Here is a 20083-nt window from a genome sequence, read left to right as displayed (position 1 = left end):
AACTACTTCCATTAAACTTCTTAGAAACTAGTTTGTATTGTGAATCACTAGGATGCAAGTAGTAAGGTAAGATTGGATCAATTGAAGGATCATTGAGAGATTGATTTTGTGATTCCATCTCAGCAGATTCAAGAATTCAACAAATTGACAATCAACTAAACTCTAGAATTTAGGCAAAAAAACAATCAAGCAACTCAATCAAGAATCGATCAAGTAATGCAGCTGAAAAAATAAGTAGAATCAAAATTTCTTACAGAAAATTGTAACAGCAGAATTTATTCACCAAATGCAGCAACAATTCAGCGATAATTGCAAATAATATGGATCAATTATTCGAGCTCTGATACCATGTTACAAAAGCACATTTGAAGAAGATGAAAGAAAATCTAACTTTGTATTTGATTATTGAAGAAAAGGAAAACAGAAATCTAGAGAGAAAAATACATCATACAAAACTTGTGTGTTTTTTATTATGAGAGCTTACAATTAAAATAAGCTAATAAAAGCTATTTATACTAGATTCTATTACAAAGAAATAAGCTGCACTAGAACTTCAGAACTTTCTGGATCTTTGGCTGAGCTGGAAGTTTGTTGTAACAAATTATGCTGACTTGGCAATACGGTATAACAAACTTTTGGCTGCTAGCAAATTGTTGTAGCTAGTTTGTTGTTCTTCGTTGTTGTGATGAGTTGGCTCGGAATCTTCAATGCAGCCCGTATATTTAACAGTCTTTTTTCTTTTTGTCTATGGGATAAATTACGGGTAGACTTAATCACTAATCATTAACGTATCAAATTAAGCAAATTAAAACTCTTCCGTAGAATCAGGTGGTTCGTTGTGTTGTTTCATTGTGATAAAATGGTCACTTGATTATGAATGGTAAGAAATACATACTCAACCACGTACACATATTTACAAACTCATGGCAAAGGTGGTACGTTAGTTCGTTGTGCATTTTCAGCCTCAAGCCTTCAGTTTCTCTCTTTGTTATTTTCCCTTTTATGGTATTAGTTTAATTTGTTAATTTCTAGGTTTTTTTTAGATCCCCAATTCCCTTTACCCCATCATGCGTTTCCTCGTTCTAATAGCAAACTCTAACCTCAAAGCCCCAAATTACTCTCTCTTCTAAATCGAGCTCATTCAACGGCTCCAATGTCATTTTGTAAATGTGGGTGGTATTCTCGGCTTCTTGTCCAGTTGGTGGTGTAAGTCAAGTTCTCGACTTCCCGTCCGTCCTTGTTGAGTTGTTGACGGAGTCGGACGGTACCAGCCTAGCCGTTTGTGATTCTCGGAAGGCAACATCCCAGTTAAGGTATATTAAGCTTTTGAATCATTTACTTATGTTAGATTAGTGAATTAGTTGGTCTGGTTATTTAAAAAACACAATTGATTTGTTAGTTTTGTTTAATTGCTTGTAATTACCGACTTAATCACATATATGATAGGTTTACCTCAATTGTTGTCTGATAATTGTATTAAAATGGCTTAGTAGTAAGTTGGGTTTTATTCAATAGATTAAGATTAGAATATTTGTAACATCATGGCTGAATTCTAGTAAGTTGGATTTTTCTCTAATATTAGATAATTAGGTGTCTGATGTTCAACTATAAATGTAGAAAGGAGTTTTGTTGTTGTATTTTGATGCTTAATTGTAAGATAATCAATTAGTGGGTTTATTCTCAATGTTTTGTTTTTCGTGTCCAATAAACTTTAGAAAACCAATATAAATAATTAAGACCAAAACAAAAACAAAAAATATGACGCACAAAATGACGCACAAATTATAGTCAATTTTGCTAGTATGCATGTACACAGTAAACTAGTTAAAGTTAGGATTTATTCCATATATTCTATATACAAAATTGCATTCCCAATCGAAAATATTATTTGGTCTGATTTTATTCTATATCAGCTGTCAAGATCACATATTAAATGAATATTACGTCAAAATTTTGGTCTATATACATACATTATGAAATATATCTCAATATGGGAAATTATTTTAATATGGTATAAAATTATGATAATTAAGGATAGCAGTCATATTCACCTCACAAAATAATGAGTAAATGACCTTTATTTTTCATTGTATATATATGTGCATGTATTTCGATGGAGTGAACATCTCAAGCAAAGGCAAACATGCATGCATGTAATAATAATTCACACCATCTTGTCAAAATATATATATATATATAATAATAATAATAATAATAATAATAATAATAATAATAATAATAATAATAATAATAATAATTCACACCCTCACTACGTAATAGGGTGAGGATTAGAGTTTGATCCACTTAAAGGAGGTTCCATACTACTCCATAAGAACATTTGATAATACAGAATAATAGGAATATATAACTCCTAATTTAAAGGGGCATTTTCTTGCCTCTTTCCCCAATGTGGACAATAGGGTTACAGTCTTACAGGGCAACTCACATGTGAACAATAAAGGGACGGATTTCATTTAACTTTGATTTCATTCAAAATTACTACTCCGCGGTAATATAATTAATAGAAGAAATTTTTTTTAATGAATTTTTACAATAAAAAGAACTATTTGAGTCCACGTTTTCCCTAATGTTTTATTAATTGAGTTATAATTTGATGAGTAAATTTATCTTATTTTATTTTATTTTAATTTTGTGTTAAAATAATTATGCATAAATCTACTCCGCACTTTCTTTTATTTTTTAATCGCTACACTGTCCCTTTGGCGTGCATATTAAGGAGGGCATTAGAAGAGGCAATTATAAGACAAATCAACTAAGATAACTTGACTGATAATAAGAGGGCCGTCGAGATATAGTAGGCTAAGTTATACTTAATTAATTATTCATCCGTTTACCATCTTAAATCGATCTCCACCTTACTGTGCCAAAAGATGATATAATTTGATCTTATAAAACTAAAAAAATTATATAAAATCAATGATGCTACTAATGTCAGAATAAACCACAAAGGCATAGTTATTACAGTATGAACACGTGTCCATAGATCGATATGAAATTGCATGACCAGTTGACAATATAATATACGGTCCACTTAAATTTATTCCAAATCAGGTGTCAATATCACAAATGATTTTCAAGCTAAGTCAAGGTTTTGGTCTATACCCTATACACTATTAAAGAATATATCCCAATCTAAGCAATTTTACTGGTAGAAAACTAAGATAAGATGCAGTCCATGCACCATAGGCATATTTATTAGTCAAAATAATGAGCTTATTTTTGGCTATTTACGTATGTACTCCGTAGTATATATAGAGGAGCGTACAATGAAGTGAGCAACTCATCAAGCAACAAATTAAAGGCAAATTGAGAGGAAGAGAGGCCTTACATGAAGTTGAGAGTTTTATTGTTTGGTAGCCAAGGATGACTTGCCTGCTTCTATCATCTTGAGGGTCTATCTTAAGTCTTTATACTCTCTATATCCAGGTTGAATAATCACGTTACATAGATAGCGTTTAACGTGGAAACTAAATCCGGATGGAGAAAGCAAAGTATAAGACTATATAGGATCCTCATGATTTGGTGCCAGGCAGTCTCCTTGGCTATCTTGACAAACTCTCCACTTTCATGCTAGGCTTTCCTCTTCCATGGATTTCGCGTGTTTGATCAATATATGCAAGTTTTATGAGGTATTTAGGGTGAAAATGTAATGATGAGGTAATATAAGTAATTTTATGTCGAAAGTTCTCTTACTGATTTAATTATTATCTATGTTTACAAAATCCGTTTTAAATTTGGATATGGATATACTCTCTAGCACGTTAAGTCTATAACGGGTTATATCTTCTTGGTATGATAGGGTGAGTTTTACACATGGATATTTCAGGCTGCATTATCAACTTTCAAAGATCAATAATGCTCTACATTATATATATATATATATATATATATATATATATATATATATATATATATATATATATATATATATATATATTTTTAAATTTTCAAAATCTATTACTCCATCCGGCCACATACTCCGGTATATATTCTCTTCAGATTATAAATTATTGCTCAACGATATATAATGCATGCATAATTCTGAATACAATCCTCATACAATATATATGCAACATCATTATTGTCTTCTTCTCCTTTTTTTTTTTTTTCCTAATTCTCCCACATGTATTTACATTAGTTACTATATAGAACTCCCAATATGCCAGAAAAGTAGGGTTTATTACTTTATTTAATAGGACGTAGACCACAATTAACATCCTGCAGGATCAAGTACGTCCATGCCCTTAGAAAATTCAACTGCTTGCGCTTATGTGTGCATGCATGGATGATATTCGGAAGTTGCTCAACCCTACTACCAAGAAGCTAATCGCCGATTGAGTATACATGTTGCTATCTCAGCCAGGAAACCACACTAAAAATATTGATTTCGTCGTAGACAATCAATTTTTTTTTTTTCCTTTTATAAGTTAAGTTTCAGAGCAGAGAAGAAGATTATCCTAACTTTTTATGCAGTGTACCTTTCCTTTTAAATTTTTTTTTTTAATGATGGCTGCAGGATGCTCGTCTTTTCAAAGATGTGAACCCTTGGCTTGGTCCCGCTCTATTATGGGTCGACTGTTTATCAAGCAGGATCAATGTATGATCTTGAGCCTAATCAGATCGACTCGCCAAGACTTTAACCACGTGGCATGTTTTTCACATAGATGCTTCATCAAAAGTGTACTTCGTAAAAATTGTACTACCTCTGTTTCTTATTATGTACTCGTATAACAAAGGGTTATTTAGGGGTGAAAGTAGTTTGGATAAAAACCGAAAACCGATCCAAACCAAACTGAACTAGAAATTCGGTTCGGTTTTTTCGGTTTTCGGTTTGGATTCGGTTCCAAAATCCTGAAACCGAATTATTTCGGTTTGGATTCGGTTCTGGTCCTAAAAAACCGAAAACCGAAATCCAAACCGAAATGTTTAAAGCCCATATAGATTCCAGCCCAATTCCCCTACATATATATAGCAAACCCTAATTTTCTCCTTCATTTTTCTGACTTTCGGCCACCTTCACTCCTCAATTCCTCTACTTCCTCACCAAAACCCTTCATTTCCTTCACTCCGACCATCGTATCTCACTCCGGCCACCGTATATTGTCTCCTTGGTCGAATATCAGTTCCTTTCTTCATATCTGGTGTTCGTAGACTTCGTACTCCCTCAATCCGCGACGCGCCACCACCTTCTATCGCCACCACCTCTCTCAGTCACTCAAAGGTAAGGATTTTTTTATTTACTCCTCTTTCATTTGTTTTTTTGAATTGGGAATTTGAATTATGTTCGAATTAGGAATTTTGAGTTATTTCTGGGAAATTAATTTATTATGTTCGAATTGTGAAATTGAGTTATTAATTTATTATGTTCAAATTGGGAATTTTGATTTATCTCTGGGTTATTATGTTCGAATTGATTCCATTCAAATTGGTGATGTTTTGTTCAATCTTTATAGTGATGTTTTGTTCTGTTATGTTCAAATTGGTGAGTACTTATGTTATTTTTGATAGATTCATTACTTTATGAGCCTTATTTTTGTAGTATAATGATTAATTATCATGTGTTTTTTTTTTTCATTATGTCATATGTATTATGTAACTTGTTTATTTTTTGAATGTTAGACTTGAAGAATATGAAAATTACTGATCCAATCAACCCAAACTTGGTTGAGCTTGATTGAATGCATGAAGAGTACGCTGCCAAGAAGAAGAAGCTAATGCCAGATTTGAATGAAGCTGCTGCCAATCTGCCATACTGTCATTTTATGTTTAAGATTACTGTTGTGTTTGACTGTCTGTAATTTTTATTTTGGCTGGACAAACTTAAGTGTTGTAATTCGTGACATTAATTGTGGTGGTGGAAGCTTTGTCTAAAAATTTATGTTTTGTTCAGGAACAGGTACAAAAATTAGGTCTTTAAAAGGCCCAAAACTATTTGTCCAATAACAGCCTAGAATTCAAGGCCCAAAAAAAACAAGCCCAAAGAAATTCGGTTCGGTTTGGATTCAATATCCAAAACCGAATTATTTCGGTTTGGATTGGATTGGATTGAATCCAAATTCGGTTTGGATTCGGTTTCAAAAATCCAAAACCGAAATAATTCGGTTTGGATTCGGTTTGGGGTATAATCCAAACCGAATACCGAACTTTCACCCCTAGGGTTATTATTTGTGAGACATAAAATATTCCTTTGTTACACATAGAAACGGAGGTAGTAATATACTTTGTACTAATTAATAATGATTAATGATGCCTTTATTTTGTTGAAATGCTTTGTACTAATCAATAATGATGCCTTTATTTTGTTGAAATGAAATTTTTGTATCTTTGAATTACTCACACTATCACACGCGTATTAATATTGGAAGAAAAGTACACAAAGCATACAAGAAGTCAACCTCTTTCAAAAGGATGACGAAAGCTACAAATATACATAAGTAAATATATGAAGAAAAAATAAAGTTAAATTATATACTCGTACAAAGATTCGCAAGAAAGCGACCAAATAAAGAAAAGACGTACATTAGTTTAAGGTACTATACTAATAACTCACGTATATATATTAATAGATAATCCTACATCCCTACGATTAAACCTTTTATAAGCACTTGTAGCTCTTACCAACACATAAACATATATGGAGTACAAGGTGTTGTCTAAATGACTTCTCCTTTTCAGCAATTACAATCGATCGATCTACCAGTATTTGACATGATGATGATGTTTTAGGACAAGATCATAGAACAATTTTCTTTGGCAATTTTTTGAATTTAAGAAAAATCCATTCCTTCTTTTTCTTAATCCAAGAGTAAATATTGTTTAATCAACACTAGACATACACGAAGTACATGTACTTGTATTATGTAGCAAAAATTTATAAGGAGTGTCAAAAAATTGATGTGGGTGAGAGGGAAAAAAACTCCAATTTAGACATAAGGTATAGTATAAAAATAGGAATGGGTTTTCTTTCAAAAAACATTACTTTTGAATCAGTGATTGTTTATTTAATGAGTCATGTAGTCCGAGATGTCCAAAATTAAATGACGTGAAGAAAGGAGAAATTTTATATATAAGAGAATAAAAAAATAACCACTTTTTTTTTTTCCTTTTATAAGTGCGGATGGAGTTGCTCTATATAAACATTAGCAAATGACACTAGCTTAGGTGATCAATTGGCATGCTTGCTTCTCTATCAACACATTCTCATCAACTAATAAGTGATGATTAGCAAAAACCTTTTGATTGAATTTGGCCTAATTATATATACACGTACAATCTGTCTTGTAATATAAGATTATACACATAGGTAGCCATCATCTCCTTTTCTTTTCGTACGTGGATGGTTTTCACTTCCCATAGACTAACGTCGTCCATGTACAGCTCTCAGCTAATATACATTAATGGAATCGTATAATTGTTGAGATTGTAATTTTTTGTGATTTAATGACAACTAATCAAAATAAATGACAAGATTGAAGTAATCAAATTGTATCAATCTTTTGATCTTATGTTTGTATGTATATATATTCATCAACGAGTATTGTACGATACATGCAATAATTCCAAATTAAGCTTTTTTTTCCCAATATGTTTGCTCACTTAGGAAGCTTCCACGCTTTCCAGCAAAAAATGGGTGTAACTAGACCATGAGCATAACATTTTCGAGTGTAGTGGACATCCTCACATCCTGGCACAATGATTCGGGTTCAATTTTTCATGGTTAAATTTTTTTTTGAATTTTTTTTAAACCTTTTGAAAAGAAAATTCCATCAAAAAAAAGTGACAAGAAAATGACACAATTTTGAAAGCTAATTGCTAGTATGTACACTGCTGGAAGTTTTGATTAATTATATTCCATGTATAAAAATATTACATGCCCTAGTTGACAATTTTCCCTACTTTATTCCATATATTAAATGTCAAAATCACCAATGATTTAATTTCCAAGTCAAAGTTTTGGTCCCTATATCATGAAAGAATAAATCCCTAGATGGGCAATAATTTTGGTAAAAAAAAAATTAAGATAAGATTCAGCAAATAAAGTCGATATATACGTCACAAAATATTGAGCTTCTAAGTATATAAATAGAGAGGCTTCAACATTAGAGTAAGCAACTCAGGCAAAGGCATTTGTGAGGAAGAGAGGCCTTACATGAAGTTGAGAGTTATCGTTTGGTAGCTGTTATTTTAGATGAACTACTACAAGAGGGGGGGTGAATGGTAGTAGGTTCCAATCGCGAAACTTATGCGGAAATTAAAAACAAAACGTAAAGGAACTTAAAGCACAAAGCAAGTTTTACGAGGAAACCATCCAGTGCCTAACTGGAAGTAAAACCTCGGCCCTATTGGGACTTATAAACAAATTCCACTATAATAGGCAACTCTCCTAGTACAACCTATTACACAGACCTTTGCTTTGCAAGTTCCGCCACGGACACTTGACTCTATGATAGGACACTTCCTACCAGACCTAAGACACTTCTCAGGACCCTTTTTCTCCCTTTACCCAGGAAACTTCCTAGGTGACCCAAGACACTTCTCAGGTTCCTTTCACTCACTGTGCACTCACAGCTACCACTCGAATTTTACCAGATTTCAAACTCATACACAAGCGTGAATTTAAGAGAATTCACAATCTCACCCCAAAATACAAAACACTCAAAACCCTTTTTCCCATTACAAGATCTCATCGAATATCCCTAAATACATATCTATGAATAAAGAGATAAAACTAATATGTTGAACACTCAAGATCTGTCTGGAACTCACTAGACGTACTGTAACCAAAAACCTGATAGGAACTTTGACCAGGAGGACTGACTTAGCTTCGTGGTGAAGGATAAAACCATTAAGCACGACCACTATACTTCGTCAGCCTCAACTTTGAATGAATGCATATGAGCATATTTATAGTACACTCGAATTATTCATTTCAACTTGAAAAAGATAGATTTTCTGAAAAGATAAGTTTAAAAGATATTTTCTAAAAATCAGTTTTCCGAAAATATATCTTTTTGTTAAGAATAAAAACTGTCAATAATAATAAGATAAACTTAGCATAAAATCAGATTTTATTCAAAACTTATCTTTTTGTTTAAAATACTTTTTAAACAATCTTATCTTTTTCCAAAAGGGATTTATTAGAAGATAAATATCTTTATTCAGTAAAACCAAATCCCTAAAAGATATGCACGTATAAGGTAAATATATATATCATTAAAACCGACTTTTAACGACGTTCATACTTAAGTTCCTATTAGGTTCCTGAACTCTGACAGTCTCTGAGTTCCTGACAAGTCAGTTACTCTAATTTCATTGACTGTTTGGAATTCACCTTGGTTCTATATAGACTTGTTCCAGACCGACTTTTATGTCCAACATACTTACATGAATCCTAGAGCAATATACTTCTATTTCTCTGTCTTCATGTTGCTTCTCTGAAACTCTTGTTCTGGAATCCTGTAGTCTTGATATATTCTGGATCTTAGGGTTTTCCCCAGCATTACACCGAAACCAGGTCGTTACAACCCGTTTTGAAGTTCTTGTTAAGAAACTTCTGGAAGTTCCATTTCTGGAACTCTTCTTCTAAATTTACTTGTATCCTCATGGATCCTCTAAAGTTCCTCTGTTTCAATTCCTACTTCAGCCCTCAACGCTTACTGAACCTGCAAACATCACAACACTAGAAAATCCTTATTAAATGGAAGTTTGCTCAATTCTTAACATCATCATCAAAACCTCATAAGGATCAACAAGTTGTCCCTTTTTGATGATGACGAACTGAGCAAACTTCTGAGAATAACAAAGTAAAACAGAAGGTTAGTTTTTTATTTATAAAAACAATAAAGAAAACTAAACTAAATTAAAAGACTCCTACACATACATAACCTATATATGTATAGGATACTTACCTTATGAAGCTAACATATGTAAACACATGTTTACATAGTTACCTTCATGGTCCCTTAGCCATCATCATGCTTATCAACCATAACACTTATCGTTGTTCTTGTTCCTCTATTGCTTATCCTATATTGCTCAAGTTCCTTACATATATACCTGTCATTACTCAGGTTCCTTGTATCCTGTTCCAAGCATAATTTGCTTTTTCTATGCACAACTTAACATACACGTTAGATAGATAATCATCATTAGTTTATAATCATCAAAACCTAATTGCTCAACAATTTCCCCCTTTTTGATGATGACAAACTATTGATGCTCATCACATATTAAAGGATAATCGTTGTACATTTATTCCCCCTTAGTTTTTCAAGGAAATAACATTTAAACAAGTTAAGAACATACACAAGAACTTAATAGTTAGGAACTTAGCAATACACATCATTTATCAATATATAAATACTTTCAACAATCATGATGTAATAACTTTAGACTTAATTACTGCATACCATAAGCATCATACATATTCTTCCCCCTTTTGTCATTATCAAAAAGGGTATTGTTCCACACGTTTGTTTTTCGTAAATTATATGCACTTAAAGTCATATGTCACACCTACCACCATATAATAAGTAAGTATATACTAGTTAAACACTTGTTGTTCCTAAAAGCCTCAAGGTACTCACTTTTCAAACACGGATACCATTTCCACACTAACTTCCAACTCACAATCCAAAGGCCCAACTTCAAAACCCTTAATTGAACTTGACAAATAAGAAGTTAAAATTCAAGTAAAGATCAGAGCTAAAAAGTTAGAAATGGATTGCATGAATAGACCAATTAAAGCGCAAGCTTAAAGGATATATAAAGAAGCATATGGAACAAAATAAGTAGAGGGAACGTGAAGTGGAATTTGTGCTCTTCGTTTAAACCTTTTGAGATGAGAACCGCCACATTGTACTTTATCTCAAACTCTTGAATCTCCTATTGAACACAACACATATTCATCTTGCCAATTGATAACCAAGTTCCCTTACCTTAACCACCAACTTCTTTGAGGAACATTCTCCATACTGGAACTTAAATAGATTTCAGTTTCATCATAATCAAGTTCCTTCGTCGTTTATTATTGTTCCTTCACTAGCTCACCAAGTATACGAGTACACGACATCAACATAGTCAACATTCTTCATATATAGATACCCAGGAAATTAAATATTTGACCACCCTTTTTCCTTTTCTTTCTCTTTTTTTTTTTTCAAAGGGTGTCATTACACAAATTTTGCATGATTTCCTAGTATAACACATTTTAAATTAATGAAGAGAATATTTACTCATACACTTGAGTTCCACAACCAGATCTGAACCATTTTGAATTCTTGGTTCCTACCTTATTCCCCCTGAGTCCCTTACCATTCTTCTTCCTTTTCAAGTACTTACTTCTTTCTTTTTCTTCAACTTCCCCTCAACATGTAATCACCCTTTTTCACGTTTCATTGAACCATAAAAAGATGGTGAACAAACTTAGAGCACATGGGAATTAAGAATAAAAAGTAAAAGTGTGTGAACGGAAAGAGGAAATTGAATTGGGTTAATAAGAATCTTCGATTTTCTAAATATGGGACAATTAAAGTATATGCAACACGGACACACAACTTAGAGTTGTAGAATAATGTTGCGATCGAAGATATATGGCGTAGATGCTTGAAAGTTGGCTAAAAGATAGGTTAGTTCCCTCTGAAATTTAAACAAGTGAGTTACAAACGGTCTGGGAACTTACCTGTCTTGTTCCATCAAAGTTTCTTCCATTGTTCCTTTGACAACTTAGGAACTTCGTGTTTGACAGCACCCATAGTTCTATTATGAGACCTCTAATACTCTTAGGCAAGTGAGTATGTCTTTTACAACACAAGAACTAAGTGTGACACATAAAAAATAAGCGCATATTCTTTACTTTAAGTATAACATAGGAACCCCAGCTTGACATAACTTATGGGAAAAAATACTTTATACTCGTGTTATGTTTCATCAAGTCTTGTTCCATTAAGCAATAAACAAGAATATGACAAATCAAGACAAGACCATGAGAGAATCAATTCACAAATTCACATATTGCATTCATACCAAAAAAATATCAATTCAATTCATCTAATGCCGACATGTGAAAAGGAACTTATATCTTATGTAGTCTCTTACCAGTAAAAATATAACTTTAAAGCATTGGTTGAGTATGATGGCTTACCTTGGAGTTCTTGAAGTGGTTGTTATGTTCCTTGATGATCTCGAATCTAATATGAACTTCCACTTCTAACTCAAGTTCCATTGTCAGTGGTTAATCTTACAAATATATTTTCTTATCATAAATTAGCAAAAACCAATTCACAATGGCTCGTTAGTAGTACCAGAGATATATCAATGTAAACAAGTACTAATAATAACTCAGTTAATCTTGAAAACAAAAATTGATACTTTTAAAACTCAATTTTCAAGAAGGAACTTGGATAGGATTCTATCCTAGAGTATGTTCCACATAGACGTCTACAAAAATTCATATCAAGACATACATGACATCCATGTGGTACAACTCTAATCCCATATAAACAGCAAGAACAAATATTATTCAATTTGCTTCAAGTCTAGCTACACACGCAACAAGTTCCTTAAAGACAATACATACCTTTGTATTGGTTGTTTCTTTTAAGAACCAACCTGGCCTTGTTCCATTCACGTGCCTTACTCAACAAGCTTTTGCCAGAACACCTTTTTTAATCTCCGACCCTTTTTAGGTGTTCTAGAATAGGTTCAGGATGTGACATGCATCTTCTTCTTTTTAAGCTTATTAAGTTCCTGCTGCACATCTAACCTGATAACAACCAATTACATGTTTACATCAACCTTAAAAACAGACTTATCTTTTATACAACTATGAGTTATAAAGTCCATCCTTTTCGATTGATATCTCGGGCTCTTCTCAGATCCTTGGTTGTTGAGGTTTTCCCTTTGGTTATATATATGCATGAAAAACACTTTAGTTCCATAGTTTGTTGAGATATTGCTGGTCGGAACAAATATTATCTTAGCTCTGGAACTTTGTTGGAACTTGCTTTCTTGTATTGAGTTCATTGACCTTTGTTGCATGAGTTTGAACTTAACATCTCAAAGTTCCTCAACATATGTAGCTAGCCCTTGCTGTTATCCTTAGTGACATATTTCTTTATTAGGAACTCCGTTAGTTCTTCAAGAACACATGAGTTCATCTTTTATAACCTGTTTGATGGGAACAAACCTGTCAGTCTCAAAATATGTTCATTTATTGCACATTAACCATGATAGTGTAGACTCTTTATGTTTTACTAGTCTAGGCGTTTATGGATAAATCGCCTTGGAACTTATATCATCAAACATCCCTAAGTGGAACATAGGGTGTCTTGTTCATCAAAGATCTATTGCTTCAGTGTTGATGATGTAGCAAGAGACATTGAAAACTATTCCAAAGAACCTGCAAAGACCATTAGCATATAACTTTGTTTTCTCCGTGTCTTTCATGATTCAAAGTTGGAAACTTGTTGTCAATCCTGTGTTCCTGCAACAAACATCAATAATTACTGGAACTAGGTTCCATTTTTAGATCTATACCTTCATAAATGATGAACGCTTAGCCACATACCCTGTGATAGAAAAGACTTTCAACAAACAGTTCATCATCTCTTCTGTTAAGAAAATTAACCAAGTATTCATTTGCTTTCATTACTTATAAACAAGACATATCTTTCAATTAGTCTCTACATATCACATGGTAAACATATTCATATCACTAAGATCCAATGGATTAGTGTTGCTTACCATATACCTGATGTTGAAAGAGAATGTAACATGTGTTTGATTCTCATGCTTCTCGATCTTAACCTGTTTGGAACTTACATATACATATACCTATTATCGAGTTCCTACTAGGTTTATCAAGCATGAAAAGGTTTACATGTTCACAGTTTGAAGCATAGAAGTATCTCATCTTCAATAAAACCTAGAAATGTCAGGTTGTTGTTAGGAATCACCTTGAGATCCACAAATGATGTGTTCCCTTTTTGATTCCCTTCATATGTGACATTTCCACTCTTTATTGATGATGTCTTATTGAAGCCATGAAACAACTAGAGTTACAAGCAATTGAAAACCAGAATGTGCATTAAAAACTCGACAAGAAAGATATTCACAATGGGATAGGAACTTGACTTACTAACTTCCTGTTCTGTAGAAATTTTACCTTTCGTGTTAGTATTATAAGTCAAAGTTCTTCCATTGTAGGTTTATAGAAAGAGATACCTTGATTTGGCTATCATCATCTCTTTTGGAACCTCGCTGTCGAGATAATGCGAGTTCCCTCCTATTATAAACCTTCGACTCTTCCATGTTCCTTTTGACATAAAGTTGGAACATGTCCTTCTGGTCCTTTAGACCATTGTATCTTGGGTAGAGGAACGTGTTGATTAAATCTCAAATTCTTCAACACCTTGTCAAAGTCCCTCATATTATCATTCAAAAGATATAACATGAAAGTTCACAACCCAAGAGATTCCTTTGTGCCTTTAAAATGTCAGTAGGTTAGTCAAAAGAGGTAGATAAAACCTAAAGCATAAAAGTGTTAAAACATAAAGTTCCTGTAAGAATACTCCCTTTTAGATGTCGTTCCATCAACGAAATGATGAATTTCTAACACGAAGTCAAATATAATCATCTTAGCTCATCATCCTTCATAAGAGTCTGCTACAGGAATTAATGCTTTGTTCCAAGGAACTTTGAATAATAAGAACTTAACTGGAACTTGAACAAGAATCTTTACAGGAACGTATACGCTAACTCCTATAGCACCTTGATATAGAAGCTTTGTTATTCCTGTATCCCTAATTCGTTTTATCATTCCAAGTTTACCAAGTTCCAACCAATTTAAGCACTGAGCTCCTAATGGAACAAACTTTTGCGCACCAATTTGTCTCAATGGACAAACCTACAAAACAATCATTAATAACTTGCACAAAGCTAGAAGAGAAGTTAGTTTGTCATGATATACATTATAAACATCCAAACAACTTCTCTTTTCATCCATTCACAAATAACCTTCATAATATTAGGGAATTGAATTTCAATAGGACTTTGTGAAGGATTAATACATACTAAAAGCACATGACCAATATTTACAGAGAGATGTATAGGCGACTTACACACTTATCCACTGTCGCTTCACCTACTACAAACCTCTTATAAAGGCTTTCTAGTGAGAGGAATTTGCACATAATTGCTTATATACAAACAACCAAAGATCATCATTATTAATAAGTTGTCTCCACTCACTTAGCCTGCAAAATCGGTCATCTTTTGGCTTTGGTTACCCAATTTATATTAGGTACCTTCATGTTAGTAATAGACATCAATAATCCATAATTAAAACAACTACGGTTAAACCAACTATCTTTACTAACAATAAACACCATGTGTCTACATAATAAATATTCAGAAAAACACATACACATGATAAGGTCATTCTTTGGCAAATATTCAAAATATACGTTCATTACCTTGCCCAAAGAATTAAGTTTCCATACAGGGGTAATCTAGGTTCCAAGAGACCAAATATGCATAATTCTACATAATACGTTCCTTGAACTATTTCCAGTAAACCGATTCTTTAAAAATAAATCAATTTGTAAATTTGACAAATACTTTTCACTCTATAAATCAGATTTGAGGTTACACAAAATTGATTTGCAAACTTTCAAAACAAAATCCAAAATTTAACTAGAAATACTACAAGGAACTTGTACACATATATAATCAAGACTTCAAAGACGAGACACTTACCTCAAAGATGTTCATCTTTGAATCAAATCTGCTTCACAAGCAGACTTTGGTCTTCACGTGGTATTGGGAACGTTCTAGGGTTGAGTTCCATTCGCTGCATTCCTTGTAGGTATCCATCCTAGCCTGGAACTTGCTCCTCGGGGTTGCCCGGTTTATCAAGAGCACCTGCTCTGATACCAATTGTTATTTTAGATGAACTACTACAAGAGGGGGGGTGAATGGTAGTAGGTTCCAATCGCGAAACTTATGCGGAAATTAAAAACAAAACGTAAAGGAACTTAAAGCACAAAGCAAGTTTTACGAGGAAACCATCCAGTGCCTAACTGGAAGTAAAACCTCGGCCCTATTGGGACTTATAAACAAATTCCACTATAATAGGCAACTCTCCTAGTACAACCTATTACACAGACCTTTGCTTTGCAAGTTCCGCCACGGACACTTGACTCTATGATAGGACACTTCCTACCAGACCTAAGACACTTCTCAGGACCCTTTTTCTCCCTTTACCCAGGAAACTTCCTAGGTGACCCAAGACACTTCTCAGGTTCCTTTCACTCACTGTGCACTCACAGCTACCACTCGAATTTTACCAGATTTCAAACTCATACACAAGCGTGAATTTAAGAGAATTCACAATCTCACCCCAAAATACAAAACACTCAAAACCCTTTTTCCCATTACAAGATCTCATCGAATATCCCTAAATACATATCTATGAATAAAGAGATAAAACTAATATGTTGAACACTCAAGATCTGTCTGGAACTCACTAGACGTACTGTAACCAAAAACCTGATAGGAACTTTGACCAGGAGGACTGACTTAGCTTCGTGGTGAAGGATAAAACCATTAAGCACGACCACTATACTTCGTCAGCCTCAACTTTGAATGAATGCATATGAGCATATTTATAGTACACTCGAATTATTCATTTCAACTTGAAAAAGATAGATTTTCTGAAAAGATAAGTTTAAAAGATATTTTCTAAAAATCAGTTTTCCGAAAATATATCTTTTTGTTAAGAATAAAAACTGTCAATAATAATAAGATAAACTTAGCATAAAATCAGATTTTATTCAAAACTTATCTTTTTGTTTAAAATACTTTTTAAACAATCTTATCTTTTTCCAAAAGGGATTTATTAGAAGATAAATATCTTTATTCAGTAAAACCAAATCCCTAAAAGATATGCACGTATAAGGTAAATATATATATCATTAAAACCGACTTTTAACGACGTTCATACTTAAGTTCCTATTAGGTTCCTGAACTCTGACAGTCTCTGAGTTCCTGACAAGTCAGTTACTCTAATTTCATTGACTGTTTGGAATTCACCTTGGTTCTATATAGACTTGTTCCAGACCGACTTTTATGTCCAACATACTTACATGAATCCTAGAGCAATATACTTCTATTTCTCTGTCTTCATGTTGCTTCTCTGAAACTCTTGTTCTGGAATCCTGTAGTCTTGATATATTCTGGATCTTAGGGTTTTCCCCAGCATTACACCGAAACCAGGTCGTTACAACCCGTTTTGAAGTTCTTGTTAAGAAACTTCTGGAAGTTCCATTTCTGGAACTCTTCTTCTAAATTTACTTGTATCCTCATGGATCCTCTAAAGTTCCTCTGTTTCAATTCCTACTTCAGCCCTCAACGCTTACTGAACCTGCAAACATCACAACACTAGAAAATCCTTATTAAATGGAAGTTTGCTCAATTCTTAACATCATCATCAAAACCTCATAAGGATCAACAAGTTGTCCCTTTTTGATGATGACGAACTGAGCAAACTTCTGAGAATAACAAAGTAAAACAGAAGGTTAGTTTTTTATTTATAAAAACAATAAAGAAAACTAAACTAAATTAAAAGACTCCTACACATACATAACCTATATATGTATAGGATACTTACCTTATGAAGCTAACATATGTAAACACATGTTTACATAGTTACCTTCATGGTCCCTTAGCCATCATCATGCTTATCAACCATAACACTTATCGTTGTTCTTGTTCCTCTATTGCTTATCCTATATTGCTCAAGTTCCTTACATATATACCTGTCATTACTCAGGTTCCTTGTATCCTGTTCCAAGCATAATTTGCTTTTTCTATGCACAACTTAACATACACGTTAGATAGATAATCATCATTAGTTTATAATCATCAAAACCTAATTGCTCAACAGTAGCCAAGGATGACTTGCCTGCGTCTATTATTTTGTCGATCTTAAATCTTTGTCAATACGTACTCTCACTATTCGGAATAAATAGTCATTGTACGTAATAGTATTATATATTAAAACTATTATGTATGGGACTATTAATTTTGGATGAAGGTATCGTAAGATTATAAGGTCCGCATTATTGGTGTCAGGCAGTCTCCGAGGCTAACCTGACAAACTCTCCATTTTCATGCTAGGCTTTCTCTTCTATGGATTTCATATTTTTCAACGGTGACAAGTTTACAGTCCCAACCTTTTCAAGGTCTGATGCAGCAAAGTAAGTAATTTTAATTGGAAAAACAAGCCTCTTTTTTATTTTATTTTTATTTTCATTTACGTAGAATTTGTTTTATATACTTATTAATTATCCTTTGAAACTTTTGTTATACATATATAGTGTAAATTTATGCAATAAAATCCAATGGAAAATAATAAAAGATTGGATATTCTAGTTAAAGTGAGTACAAGTCTATGTTAATTAGGTATTTAACATTTGTTGAAAGCACGCCATTTTAAATTGAGGCGGAGCTAATAGTGTTGAATATTATATAGGTAGTTCTGTCTCTAGTTAATACATATAAGTATTCCACATTGATAAAAAGAAAGGTAAATAAATCGCTTAAAAATGATAAATGTCTCTCCATAATATGGTTATAGGGTGGAATTGAATCTTCTTCGAGTTTATAAAGCGGACCATTTAATTCAAATTATGATATATTCATATCAAGATTCTTGTACGAATGTGAACCAAGTTGATTTTTTTGGTTGGTCTGGTTATGGATAAGTTGCTTTGTCCTTCAAATATTTTTTTACAACTTTAACTGATAATGACTCCTATATATAACCAAGACCAATTAAATTGAGGACCAAATTATCAATAATAATAATAATAATAAAACAAAAAAATAAAAATAAAGAAATAAACCTCATGATTGATTAGTGTAAGGTCTAAACCATGTATGTAACTTTTGTTTTCTTTTGCTTTATTTTCTTTTTCTTTTTTTTTTTTTGGGCACCATGAGCTCATTTTTTATAAGAGTTTTTTAATTAAATGGTGCAAAAATAAGAGACAGATGGACTTTTACAAGTTCACAAACTTAAATGGTTATCATGTTGTTTTCTACTTCGTCCGAAGGACCTAAGAGTGATGCAATCTATAATAAAAGAAATTTTAGAGGGTTTTGTTGCCCAAAAATAGCCAAACTATTGTTTTGTTTTGTTTTATTTATTTATTTGTATTTTTGTTGTTAGATTCAATAAAACTACGTCATTTGAGTGTAGTAAATGTCTCTGTATGAGATTTGTTCGAGATCAGATACTTGAGTTCAATCCAATACAAGATGATTTTTTGGCAAATATCTATGCGAGATTGTATATGATTTATAATCAAATGAATCAGGCGGTTATCTTCTACACGGTTTCAACATATTGATAAACTCTCTCGAAGTCTCGGTTAAAGAAGATTGTAAATCATGGCAATAATAGAGGCCAGGGCATGAAAAAGTTCGATATGCAATGATCGTGGCTTTGTTAGTTCGTTGAAAGCAAGTTTTTATATGATGTCTTAATTTAAATATTTTTGTAATTGTTGCATAATTAATTGTTTATAAAAAATAATAGCATTGTTGACAACAATCAAGTTTATAATTATTCGTTATTCAAGGTGTTATTGATAAGATTTCCACTGCATTTTTTTTATTTGTTATGTAAATATAAGAATTCCAAACAATACAAATAACATTTATCCTATTCTTTTTAAATAAGATTAATTAATATACCCTTTCCATTTTAGTATATATTAGACATTTAAACCTATAAAGATTGTTGATTTCAAACTGATGTATAATTTTTGTAACTTTTTATTTTGAAATTATACTTGTAACCAAATAATCGACTTATTGTTGATGCCAACTATGCATTATGCATCAAGTAGGATATTGTTAGATTTGTAATATATGTGGTCTAATTTTCATAAGTTTTGAATGCAATTCATTTTAAATTAATATGTTAAAAATATTTGAGAATATGGCAACAAAAAAAATGAAAATAAGTAAATGCAAAATAGGAAAAACCAAAAGTAAT

The 20083-nt window shown here is 32.6% G+C and overlaps 1 long non-coding RNA gene across 1 annotated transcript; it reads left to right on the top strand.

The window, feature by feature from the left end:
* The first annotated feature begins 4459 nt into the window (after positions 1-4459).
* On the top strand, positions 4460-5949 carry LOC110729280. The gene is made up of 2 exons (XR_002512873.1): positions 4460-5242; positions 5641-5949. It is a non-coding gene; the product is annotated as an uncharacterized LOC110729280 (long non-coding RNA).
* The last annotated feature ends 14134 nt before the right edge of the window (positions 5950-20083 follow it).

This window comes from Chenopodium quinoa, unplaced genomic scaffold (genome assembly GCF_001683475.1).
Source record: "Chenopodium quinoa cultivar QQ74 unplaced genomic scaffold, ASM168347v1, whole genome shotgun sequence".
NCBI lineage: Eukaryota > Viridiplantae > Streptophyta > Magnoliopsida > Caryophyllales > Amaranthaceae > Chenopodium > Chenopodium quinoa.
This window is presented reverse-complemented; position numbering and strand designations above follow the sequence as displayed.